Below are 13,272 nucleotides of genomic sequence, written 5' to 3' on the forward strand. Positions count from 1 at the left end.
CAGACTGAGTTTTGTTGATGGATCATTGTTGAATATGAGATGGTGAAGTCTAATTATCTGAGAGGGGCAGAGACAAATTTATTTAAATGTCTTCCAAAATGCATTACCTCACATTTATCCAGATTAAACTCCATCTGCCACTTCTCCGCCCAAGTCTCCAAACAATCTAAATCCTGCTGTATCCTCTGGCAGTCCTCATCGCTATCCACAATTCCACCAACCTTTGTGTCATCTCCAAACTTACTAATCAGACCAGTTACATTTTCCTCCAAATCATTTAGATATACTACGAATAGCAAAGGTCCCAGCACTGATCCCTGCGGAACAACACTCGTCACAGCCCTCCAATCAAAAAAGCACCCTTCCATTGCTACTCTCTGTCTTCTATGACCTAGCCATTTCTGTATCCATCTTGCCAGCTCACCCCTGATCCCATGTGACTTCACCTTTTTTACCAGTCTGCCATGAGGGCCCTTGTCAAAGGCCTTACTGAAGTCCATATAGACAACATCCACTGCCCTACCTGCATCAATCATCTTTGTGACCTTCTCGAAAAACTCGATCAAGTTAGTGAGACACGACCTCCCCTTCACAAAACCGTGCTGCCTCTCGCTAATACGTCCATTTGCTTCCAAACGGGAGTAGATCCTGTCTCAAAGAATTCTCTCCAGTAATTTCCCTTCTACTGATTTAAGGCTCACCGGCCTGTAGTTCCCTGGATTATCCTTGCTACCCATCTTAAACAAAGGAACAACATTGGCTATTCTCCAATCCTCAGGGACATCACCTGAAGACAGTGAGGATCCAAAGATTTCTGTCAAGGCCTCAGCAATTTCCTCTCTAGCCTCCTTCAATAATCTTGGCTATTCGCCAGTCCTCCAAGACATCACCTGAAGACAGTGAGGATCCAAAAATTTCTGTCAAGGCCTCAACAATTTCCTCTCTAGCCTCCTTCAGTATTCTGGGGTAGGTCCCATCAAGCCCTGGGGACTTATCAACCTTAATATTTTTCAAGACGCCCAAACCTCGTCCTTTTGGATCTCAATGTGACCCAGACTATCTACACACCTCTCTAGGCTCAATGTCCACCAATTCCTTCTCTTTGGTGAATACTGATGCAAAGTATTCATTTAATACCTCGCCCATTTCCTCTGGCTCCACACATAGATTCCCTTGCCTGTCCTTCAGTGGGCCCACCCTTTCCCTGGCTACCCTCTTGCTTTTTATGTACGTTTTTCCTGTTTTATAGAAGGAGTGCACCATGCTACACCGGTGATACAGAGAAGATAGACACCTCAGTTAGATCCTGACCATCACCCAAGGGAAAACTGTACAACTGTGGGAAAACATCAAGTCCCTTCACAACATTGGTCAACGGAGAACCTTGAGCAGTGAAACCATCATCTGGAAATCGGTTGGGCAGGGAGCTTTGACATATTATCAGATTTGGAACTGGTCAGTGGTGCCAAACTTTCCATTAGAACCAACCTTTCCAAAGGTTCGGCTGGGGGTGATCGGTCAGGGTGAGACTGGGAAGAAGAGTGAGTGGCCTCCAAGTGTGTTGAGAGCTTCAATCATTCATCGAGCATCAAAAACTACAGACTGATTCCTTCAAGTGAGAGGCTGTTCAAGTGAGGCTACCTCCACAGGGACATATGATCTGCTAATACACAGAGGAGAGAAACCATTCACATGCGAGGTGTGTGACAAATGATTCTCATCATCATCTAATCTCTGCACACACCAACAGGTGCATCAATTTTCCCACCTATCACACAACAAAAGAAGCATGGAAGAGAAGTGGTTCAAGTGTAATGTGTGTGATCAAACTTTCACATATCCATCGACATTTGAGAATCACCGACGCAGTCACACCGGGGAGAAGACTTTCGAATGTGAGGTGTGTGGCAAATCATTCTCACAGTCATCCAGCCTCCTGCACCATCAGAGGATTCACAGAGGGGAGAAACCATTCACGTGTAAGATGTGTGACAAATCATTCTCGTCATCATCAGTACTTGATGCACACCAACGCATTCATACAGGAGTGAAACCATTCAGGTGTATGGTGTGTGAGAAATCATTTTCACAGTCATCCAATCTCTGCATACACCAGCGCAGTCATACAGGAGAAAAACCATTCACACGTAAGGAGTGTGAGAAATCATTCTCATCATCATCTAATCTCCACGTACACCGACGCACTCACACAGGTGAAAGACCATTCAGGTGTGAGGTTTGCAGCAACATCGTCGAGACTTCGCACACACCAACGCATTCATACAGGGGAGAAACCATTCAGGTGTGTGGTGTGTGATAAATCATTCTCACAATCATCCAGCCTTCTGCATCGTCAAAGGATTCACACTGGGGAGAAACCATTCAAATGTGAGGTGTGCAACAAATCATTCTCTATGTCAACATGTCTCCCGAAGCACCAGATGATTCACACTGGGGAGAAACCATTCCCATGTATTGTGTGTGACAAATCATTCTCATCATCGTCAGTACTTCGCGCACACCAATGCATTCACACAGGAGAGAAACCATTCACATGTGCAGTGTGTGACAAATCATTCTCATCATCAAATCTCCGCACACACCAACACACTCGCACAGGGGAGAAACCATTCAGGTGTGAGTTGTGCAAAATAGCATTTTCCTCATCATCGGGTCTCTGCAGACACCAACACATTCACACAGGGAAGAAACCATTCAAGTGTGAGGTATGTGATAAACCATTTTAACAGTCATCTAGCCTCCTGCTCCATCAGAGGGTTCACACCCTTCAAGCGTGACGTTCATGATGAAGCTTTTGTAAATTATCAACACTCCTGGTTCACCAGTGGATTCACACAGGGGAGAAACTCTTTAGGTGCAGTGTTTGTGACAAGGTGGGCGGCACAATGGCACAGTGGTCAGCACTGCAGCCTCACAGCACCAGAGACCCGGATTCAATTCCAGCTTGGGATGACTGTGTGGAGTTTGCACGTTCTCCCTGGGTCTGTCTGGGTTTTCTCAGAGTGCTCCGGTTTCCTTCCACAGTCCAAAGATGTGCAAGTTAGATGGATTGATAATGCTAAATTGCCCCTTAGTGTCCAACGGTTGGGTGGAGTTATGGGGATAGGGCAGGGGAGTGGGCCTGGGTTGGGTGCTTTTTATGAGGCTCGGTACAGACTCAATGGGCTGAATGTTCTCCCTCTGCACTGTTGGCATTCTATGATTTTATGAAGACACACCCACCCCTCCCATCTCCTGAAGGACCAGTAGATCCACATTGGAAAAAAACATTCAGTGTGAGGTGTGTGACAAGAATTTCACAGTCAGTGTATGCCCTGGTCCATAAACACATTCATAAGGGAGAAACACTATCGGTGTGAGTTCTGTAATAAACCCTTCACATAGTTGTTGGACCTCCTGAAACATCAGTGAACCCACACACAGATGACCAAAACCAACTTCTTGCTAATTTGTTGTCAAGAGTGTTACTCTCTCCGCAGGTCCACTGCAAAGGATGTTCAGTGGTGTTGGGGCACAGAATAAGAAGCAGCTTTCACTCACATCAAACAATTATTTACGACAATGCCAGTGCTGAGGTACTATGGTGTCAATGATGAAGTCACCCTGCAGTGAGATGCCAGTGAAACAGGACTTGGAGCAACCCTCGTGCAGAAAGGACAACCAGTTGTGTTTGCATCCAGAGAATGAACAATGCTGAGTACAATTGAAAAGAGTGTCGCCTTGTGAGTATTTCAACCAGTACCTATTTGGGAGAGTAATATTGGTCCTATCTGCCCCAGAACTGATCCCAATGTCCAAGGAAAGCCCTCAATCGTGCTCCATCTCGGCAATCGCACATTCATCTGCTTTATCTTGCTCATTTCTATATTCGCTTGCACTTGGTACTAGGGGGAGTCTGGAGATATATCAAGCTTTTTAATTTCCTACTAATCTCCCGAAATTCTAATTGGAGGACCACATCCCTCTTTTTATATACATTGTTGGTGTTTATCAGGGCCATGCTCCTTTGCTGTTCACCCCTTAGGTTACACTGCAGCCGTTCAATGGTACTCTTGACTTTCGTATCATGGAGGCAACAAATCATCCTGGATTCACGTCTGCAGCAACAGAAATATTTGTCTGTTCCCCTAAGTATGGAATCTCCAATCACTATTACTCTCCCTGCCCTCTCTGTAACCCCTGTAAAGCTGAACCAGCTGTGGTGCCATGGACTTGGCTCTGGCTGCACTCCCCAGATCAACGATCACTTTCATCAGTGTTCAGAACTGATTACTGGTTATAGAGTGAGATACACTCAGGGCTTCCTGCTCTACCTGCCTTCCTGACATCACCAAGGGCAGCACATTGACACAGTGGTTAGCACTTGTGCCTCACAGCGCCAGGGACCCGGGTTCAATTTTGAATTTGGGCGACTGTGTGAAGTGTGCACGTTTTCCCTGTGTCTGCATGGGTTTCCTCCGGATGTTCCAGTTTCCTCCCACAGTCCAAAGATGTGCAGCAGAGGTTGATTGGGCGTTCTAAATTGTGTTCAAAGATTCGGTGTGGATGTACTGATTGGGCAGGGAAGTGGGCCTAGTCCATTATGCCACGATGTAATAACGGTGTGATATGTTCACCTTACAGTCTACCAAGATTAATTTCATGTTCTGGGAAAGATCTTGAGACATTTTTGAAATATTTTGTTATTTTGGTAGATTCGAAGTTGGTGTACATGTGCATTTTATTGTTGTTTACCTGATCTTTTGTTATTTGGTCCACAGATGTAAAGCTCACAAACCCACATTATTGATTTGTTTCTCTGCTGTTTTATAAATCTTCTGTATACATTTATAACTGATAATAAAATCAGCATTTTTTGCTTGACCCAAACTATCTGATTTGTCAGCAGGCTGTGTTCCTACTGACTGAAACACTCAGGACCCTACAGTAAGACTCTTGTACACAATATATTGGTCAATGTCACTGTGGCTGGTATATTTTCTCCATCAATGGGTTTTGAATTCCCAGTTCACAGGAAGCACAATAAGAGAGAAATACTTGTATTTAAGTATCACCTCAAGGCATCGAAAGATCTTTATAACCAATGATGTGCTTTTTTTGAAGTGTAGTCACTGTTTTAAATGAGGAAATAAAGCAGCCGATCAGTGCACAAGAAGCTCCCATTAACAGCAATATGATAATGACCAGATAACCTGTTAGGTGATATTCTTTGCAGGATCCATATTGACCAGGGCATCAGAGATAACTCCCGTGCCATTATACACTGTAGTAACTTGAAATGTTTTATCTGAAATAGCTGAAAGGTGGTACATCTGACTGTGCAGTACTCCCACAGCACTGGCTCTCTGACAGTGCAGCACTCCCTCAGCACTGAACTTCTGACAGTGCAGCACTCCCTCAGCACTGAACTTCTGACAGTGCAGCATATCCTCAGTACTGACCCTCTGACAATATAGCACTTCCTCAGTAATTACCCTCTGACAGTGCAGCACTTCCTCAGTACTGACCATCTGACAGTGCAGCACTTCCTCAGTACTGACCCTCTGACAGTGCTGCACTCCCTCAGTACTGACCCTCCGACAGTGCAGCACATCCTCATTAGTGACCCTCTGACAGTGTAGCACTCACTCAGTACTAACTCACAGACAGTGCCGCACTCCCTCAGTACCGACCCTCTGACAATGCAGCACTCCCTCAGTACTAACCCTCTGACAGTGCAGCACTCCCTCAGTACTGACCCTCTGACAGTGCAGCATATCCTCAGTACTGGCTCTCTGACAGTGCAGCACTCCGTCAGTACTGACTCTCTGATAGTGCTGCATATCCTCAGTAGTGACCCTCTGACAGTGTAGCACTCACTCAGTATTGATCCTCAGACAGTGCAGCACTCCCTCAGTACTTACCCTCTGACAGTGCAGCACCCCCTCAGTACTGACCCTATGACAGTGCAGCACCCTCTCAGTACTGACCCTCTGACAGTGCAGCACATCCTCAGTACTGCACTGGGGTGTCAGCCTTCATGCTCAATGTTCTGAAGTGAGAATTGAAACCGCAACCTTTGCACTCAGAAGAACACAGTTTTGAGTTCAAGTCTAACTTCAGATGGATTATTCCATGAACATGGATTAAAGTTGTTGTCATGGCCGCACAAATAATTCTTCAGACTCTGAGCTCCCCGATCAAACCCCACACACCATTTACTGAAACACAAATATTTTCTAAAACGTATGAATAAATTATGTAGATGTTTACACACACATTGATTTGTGGCAATCAGATCACAATCTACCACTCTTAAATAAAACTGCTTTAACATATTAGAAAATTAGAAAAAAATTATTTTCTGAATCTCCTTGACAAATATGCAACAATCACAAGTGCATTGATTGTGGTCAACAATTTATACTAGTTGTGTTGGTTTTATCAGCGTCATCTTGCTAAATGAAACAAATCAGGAATGTTAAATGTAAGTTACGTCAAGCATTAATTAAACTTTTGTGATCGTTGACACTGGTTTATCAAACATCACCCAGGAAGCGGGTACCAATCACAGAAATGGCCAGGGTTCTAGATGGGAATAATGAGAGTCGTGTTCCTGCCGATTGCTGGAGGAGAAAGATAGGAGAGGAAGAGCGCAGGGGAGGAAAGAGGATTGATGAGGGAGAAAGAAGACAATGAGGACACAGAGGCAGAGATAGATGGGGAATGAAGAAAGATGAGGTGGGGGACCAGAGTAAATTACTCCCTCTGTGACACACCAACCTTAATCTCCCATGCTCCCCTCTCTCTCCTGTGCATGTGCTGATCCCACAACTGCCCATCATTGCTATCTTGGATATTGAAGGTCTTCTAATCTGCTGTCAGACACATCCGAGACTACACACCTCACACTGATGTTGTCAGTTAGCCTCCGAGAATGAAGGATGCTATTCCCACACTAGAAATCTCTGTCAAATATTTACATGGGGAACTGAGACAGCAGCTGCAATAAGTGAGGTTTTATTCTGATTGCACAATAACAAATTTAAATCCCCATCTGATCTGCTGCTCAAAGTCACCTCCATCTTACTGGTCAGTGTTCAAGATTCAGAAACTCATGTTACTCCAGAAATATTTGGAGGAATTTTAAACAAATGTTCCAGATGATGTGCAAAATGGTTACTGCCTCAAACCTTTATTTACCTATGATGACATCAGAGGTCACATTAATCTTGGATTCACAGTGTACCAAGATATTTATCTGAATATATCCCTGTTCATAAAACAAACAAATTCCATATCCTATCATTGACAAATTGCTCCACATACATAGTCCAAAAAGAAAATGATCACACATGAAAACAAAACTGTTCTTTCTCCTCTGTTCCAATTCCTCTCCCTGCGCACACATTGCTCACATAATCTTTAATGTGTTCAGATCTTACGGGTTATGTGTGAGTTGTTTGTTGGCTGCTCATCTCGTGTCTGCTGATTTCTGAGGTGACATCATCTCTCTGGGGAGCATTGTTGCTGAGGTGAGTGTTGCTGCTGTGATCATTGTTGCTGCTGAAGCATTTCATTTATTGGGGACGGGTTGACCTCTGGGGCTGATGGTCATTTAGTTCCTTGTTCAGTTGGTGATATCAGATCTGCCCCATCAGTTGTCTGCTGTGAAGGAGCAGCTTCTCCGGTTGTACATAGATGTTTGTAGAACACAGAACATACAGCGCAGAAGGAGGCCATTCGGCCCATCGAGTCTGCACCGACCCACTTAAACCCTCACTTCCACCCTATACCCATAACCCAATAATCCCTCCTAACCTTTTTTTGGACACTAAGGGCAATTTAGCATAGCCAAACCACCTAACCTGCATGTCTTTGGACTGTGGGAGGAAACCGGAGCACCCGGAGGAAACCCATGCAGACATGGGGAGAACATGCAGACACCGCACAGACAGTGACCCAAGCTGGGAATCGAACCTGGGACCCTGGAGCTGTGACACAACTGTGCTAACCACTGTGCTATCGTAATGTTCTTAAAGTGTTTAAGGCCTAGGTTTGTGCACAAAGTGACAGACTTGTGACCCGACAGTCGGCCAGAAGACGGTCATAGAATCATAGGATTTACAGTGCAGAAGGAGGCCATTCGGCCCATCGAGTCTGCACCGGCTCCTGGAAAGAGTATCCCACTATCCCAGTAACAACCCCAGTTAATCTTTTTGGACGCTGAGGGAAATTTATCATGGTCAATCCACCTAACCTGCACATCTTTGGACCGTGGGAGGAAACCGGAGCACCCGGAGAAAACCCACACAGACACGGGGATCCGCATAGACGGTGACCCAAGCTGGGAATCGAACCTGGGACCCTGGAGCTGTGAAGCAACTGTGCTAACCACCGTGCTACTTCCCCTTCATTGAGAAAAGAAGAATTTGGTACTCTAAATATATTTTTTAAAATTTCTCTACACACGTCCCAAGTTGCCCACTGAGCTGTCTTTTGTTGAGAGTGTTGAATGTTTTCACTCTGACCGGCTCTCCAACTCTCAGCTCTGGCAACAATGTGGTGGCTTCAGCAAAGTGAAACATGCTTCTGTCGTTTTACTTTGATCTTGTCACTCACTGCTGTTCCTACTTATGGTCTCAGTCGTGATTTAGCCATTGGAAGAACAGTCTGGGTGCGGTGTGACATTAGTCACTGAACTGGGCAACTTCCCATGCCTTCAGTCGGTATGTTTCTTCACTCTAACATTGTCTTGTATACATGTCTGCTGGATTCAGTCAATTTTTTGATGACCCCTTTGACAATTTTCATCACTGCCTCAGCCATTCCTTTTGACTGGAGACAGTGTGGAGATGATGTGTAGAACTGAATTTCCCAATCATTCATAAAGGTCTGAATTCCTCACTTGTGAATTGAGGGCCACTGTCACTCAGCAAAATGTAAGAAATGTCATGATGACTGAAGCGTGCTTTCAAGCATTCTATAATTTCACTGATTGTCATTGGCGTCAGCTGGTTTAACTCTGAATCTGAATAGTAGTCGACTGTGATGAGATAATCCATTCCAGTGAGAGTGAAAAGTTCGACTTGAAGCTTCATCTACCCTCTGTCATGAGTAGCACTTTGTCTTGATCAGCTTGATGTTCATTACAACCACTGTACTAGCTGATGTGGTCCTTAATCTCATTGCTCATGTTTGGTCACCAGAGAGTGCATTGATGTCTTTGGAGTTCTGATGGCTCCAATAATGATTTCTCACACACCTCACAGGCACCTACGCTTAATTCCTTGAAAGCCTGTGTAGATGAGCATACACCAACACCCTCACATTGGGAGAAACTGTTCATGTGTATGTTGTGTAATAAGGACTTTCCACAGTTATCAGATGAAGCATCGACACATTCAAACAGGGGAGAAGAAAAAAAATCATGTGTGAGGTGTGTGATCTTTGAACAATTATGGGGCATGTTGGATCACCGTCGTATTCACATGGCGGGGAAGACAAGAGAGATGTGTGACTGAGCCTCACACAGTCAGTAACATACCTGCAGCACTGACATATCCACACTGAGGAAAAGATGTTTCAGTGAAATGTTTGACAAAGACTACATAAGGACAACATCCTTCCTGATTCACCAGAGGATTCGCACAGGTGAGAAACCAATCAATTGTGAAGTATGGCAGGATTGTTTCACTTTCTCTTGCAAACACCAACATTTCCACACAGACTTAATAACTTGGGGTTCCGGTTGCGGCTATGCCTAGGTAGGTCGCACGTTCGGCAGCTCCCGCCGGGAACGGACTTTTGGGCTCTTCAGAGGGGCCCCAATGGCAATTGTTCGACGGCTCCCAGTGTGGGAAGGTGACAGCAAGGTTCCCCGACATTATATGGATTGGACCAGGAGTGGAGCGGTTAAAAAAGTGATCCTGGTGCAGCAGAAAGTGCGAGGGAGGAAAAGCAAGATGGCGGCGGGTGGAGACCAAGCAGCATGGGCGCAGTGGTCGCAGGAGCAGCATGAATTTCTGAAATGCTGCTTTGCGGAGCTGAAGACAGAAATGCTGGCGCCAATGAAGGCGGCGATTGAGAAGCTTGTGGAGACCCAGAAGGCCCAAGGGGCGGCGATCGAGGAGGTGCGGCAAAAAGCCTCGGAGAACGAGGACGAGATCTTGGGCCTGGCGGTGAAGGTGGAGGCGCACGAGGCGCTTCACAAGAGGTGGCAGGAAAAATTTGAGCACCTGGAGAATAGGTCGAGGAGGAAGAATCTTCGGATTCTGGGTCACCCTGAAGGAGTGGAGGGGCCCGATGATGGGGAATATATGAGCACGATGCTCAATTCGCTGATGGGCGCGGGAGCTTTCCCGAGGCCCTTGGACCTGGATGGGGCTCATCGGGTCCTGGCAAGGAGACCCAAAGCCAACGAACCGCCAAGGGCTGTAGTGGTGAGGTTCCACCGCTTTATGGACAGAGATGGGCCAAAAAAGAACGGAGCAGCAGGTGGGAGAACACGGAGATCCGTATTTACCAGGACTGGAGTGCGGAGGTGGCAGTAGGTTTTAACCGGGCTAAGGCGGTTCTCCAACGGAGGGGGGTGAAGTTCGGGATGCTGCAGCCAGCGTGATTGTGGGTCATGTTCCAAGATCGGCACCACTATTTTGAAATGCCTGATGAGGCATGGAACTTTATCCAGGCTGAAAAGTTGGACTCAAACTGAGGGTTTGTGGTGGGGGGATGTTTAATGTGTTTACTGCGTTTGGGAAATGTTCTTTTTGTTTCGGTGCTGGGTGGGGATGGGTGAATGGATTTGATGTGGGGGCTGTGGGAGAGTGTTGTCATCGGTGTTGGAGGGGCAGGGCCCCGCGGAGGAAGAGGGGAGGTGGAGGCCTGGGGATGGGGAGTTGGGGTAAGGCTGCAAAAAGGAGATGCGCCAGAGCGGGCGGGGCCGGATCAGATGGAAAGCGTGGGCTTTTTCCCGTGCTAGGGAAGGAAGGGGGCGGGGCCAGGGGCAAAGGGCAGTGCTGGAGAGGAGTGCACACTAGCTGCCAAGGGATGGAGGGATTCTCACACTTGGCGGTCGATGGAATGGCGGGAGAGGCCAGGGTCAGCAGGAGTCAGCTGACTTACGGGAGTGTCATGGGGGGAGCAAAATGGCTAGACGAGGATCCAGCGGGGTGGAGGGGGGAGGGGGGGGGACTGAGTTGCTGCTGCATTGGCCAAAGGGGAACTGGAAGTAGGAGAGGGGGTCGGGGCGGGGGTCCGCCGCCTGGGGGACTGGAGGGTGCGGGAGGCGCGGGCACGTGGCCAGCCTAGAAAAGGAGTTGGCTAGTCGGCAGGGGGTGGGGGGGGGGCGCGAGTAGTCCCCTGATCCGGCTGATAACTTGGAATGTGAGGGGCCTGAACGGGCCGGTCAAGAGGGCCCGGGTGTTCGCGCACTTAAAGGTACTGAAGGCAGACGTGGTTATGCTCCAGGAGACATATTTGAAGGTGGCAGATCAGATTAGACTGAGAAAGGGATGGGTAGGGCAGGTCTTTCATTCAGGGCTGGATGTGAAGAACAGAGGGGTTGCAATACTGGTGGGGAAGCGGGTGTCGTTCGAGGCACTGAATATTGGATAATGGAGGTCGATATGTGATGTAATGAAATGAAATGAAAATCGCTTATTGTCACAAGTAGGCTTCAATGAAGTTACTGTGAAAAGCCCCTAGTCGCCACATTCCGGCGCCTGTTCGAAGAGGCTGGTACGGGAATTGAACCGTGCTGCTGGCCTGCCTTGGTCTGCTTTAAAAGCCAGTGATTTAGCCCAGTGAGCTAAACCTGAGTGGTAGGTTGCAGGGGGGGCGGGTGATACTGGTGAATGTTTCTGCCCCGAATTGGGATGATGCCGGATTTATGAAACGCATGTTGGGTCGGATTCCGGATCTGGAGGTAGGTAGCTTGATAATGGGGGGGGGACTTTAACACGGTGCTGGACCCAGCACCGGACCGTTCTAGGTCCAGGACGGGTAAGAGGCCGGCTGCGGCCAAGGTGCTCAGGGGGTTGAGGACCAGATGGGGGGAGTGGATCCATGGAGGTTTGCCAGGCCGCAGGCCAGGGAATTTTCCTTCTTTTCCCACGTCCATAGAGCCTACTCCCGGATAGATGTTTTCATTTTGAATAGGGCGCTAATCCCGAAAGTGGAGGGAACGGAATACTCGGCCATAGCCATCTCGGACCACACCCCGCATTGGTTGGAGCTGGAGTTGGGGGAGGAGAGGAACCAGCGTCCGCTGTGGAGCCTTGATGTGGGACTGTTGGCGGATGAGGGGGGTTGCGGGCGGGTGCAGGGGTGTATTGAAAGATACTTGGAGCCCAATGACAACGGGGAGGTGCAGGTGGGGGTAGTCTTGGAGGCGGTGGTCAGGTGAGAGTTAATCTCCATTAGGGCCCACAGGGAGAAGAGAGAGAGGACGGTGAGGGAGAGGTTGGTGGGGGAGATTTTAAGGGTGGACAGGAGTTATGCAGAGGCCCCCGAGGAGGGGCTACTTAGGGAGCGACGGAACCTCCAGACGGAATTCGACCGGATGACTATGGAAAGCAGAGGCACAGTGGAGGAAAGCGCAAGGGACAGTTTATGAGTATGGGGAGAAGGCGAGTCGGATGCTGGCACATCAGCTTCATAAGAGGGAGGCAGCGAGGGTGATTGGTGGAGTTAGGGATAGAGGGGGCAATACGGTGCGGAGTGCGGTGAGAATAAACGAGGTATTTAGGGACTTCTATGGGGATCTGTACAGGTCTGAGCCCCCAGCGGGGGAGGAGGGGATGCGACGATTCCTAGATCAGCTGAGGTTCCCGAGGGTGGAGGAGGAGCAGGTGGTTGGTTTGGGGGCGCCGATTGGGCTGGAGGAGCTGGTTAAAGGATTGGGGAACATGCAGGCGAAGAAGGCCCCGGGGCCGGATGGGTTCCCGGTTGAATCTTATAGGAAATATGTGGATCTGCTGGGTCCGTTGCTAGTGAGGACTTTTAATAAGGCGAGGGAGGAGGGGACCTTGCCCCCGACAATGTCCAGGGTGCTGATTTCTTTGATCTCGAAGCGGGACAAGGATCCATTGCAATGTGGGTCGTATAAACCGATCTCGCTCCTCAATGTTGATGCTAAGTTGCTGGCGAAGGTGCTGGCTACGAGAATTGAGGACTGTGTCCCGGGGGTGATTCATGAGGACCAGTCGGGATTCGTGAAGGGTTGGAACTAAATATAAATGTGCGGAGGCTCCTCAATGGATTATGATGCCC

At 48.0% G+C, this 13,272-nt stretch overlaps 1 pseudogene; it reads left to right on the forward strand.

The window, feature by feature from the left end:
* The first annotated feature begins 1,789 nt into the window (after positions 1 to 1,789).
* LOC140389065 (uncharacterized) lies at positions 1,790 to 2,798 on the forward strand (annotated as a pseudogene).
* The last annotated feature ends 10,474 nt before the right edge of the window (positions 2,799 to 13,272 follow it).

The sequence above is a fragment of the Scyliorhinus torazame genome, chromosome 14, assembly GCF_047496885.1.
Source record: "Scyliorhinus torazame isolate Kashiwa2021f chromosome 14, sScyTor2.1, whole genome shotgun sequence".
Classification (NCBI taxonomy): Eukaryota; Metazoa; Chordata; class Chondrichthyes; order Carcharhiniformes; family Scyliorhinidae; genus Scyliorhinus; species Scyliorhinus torazame.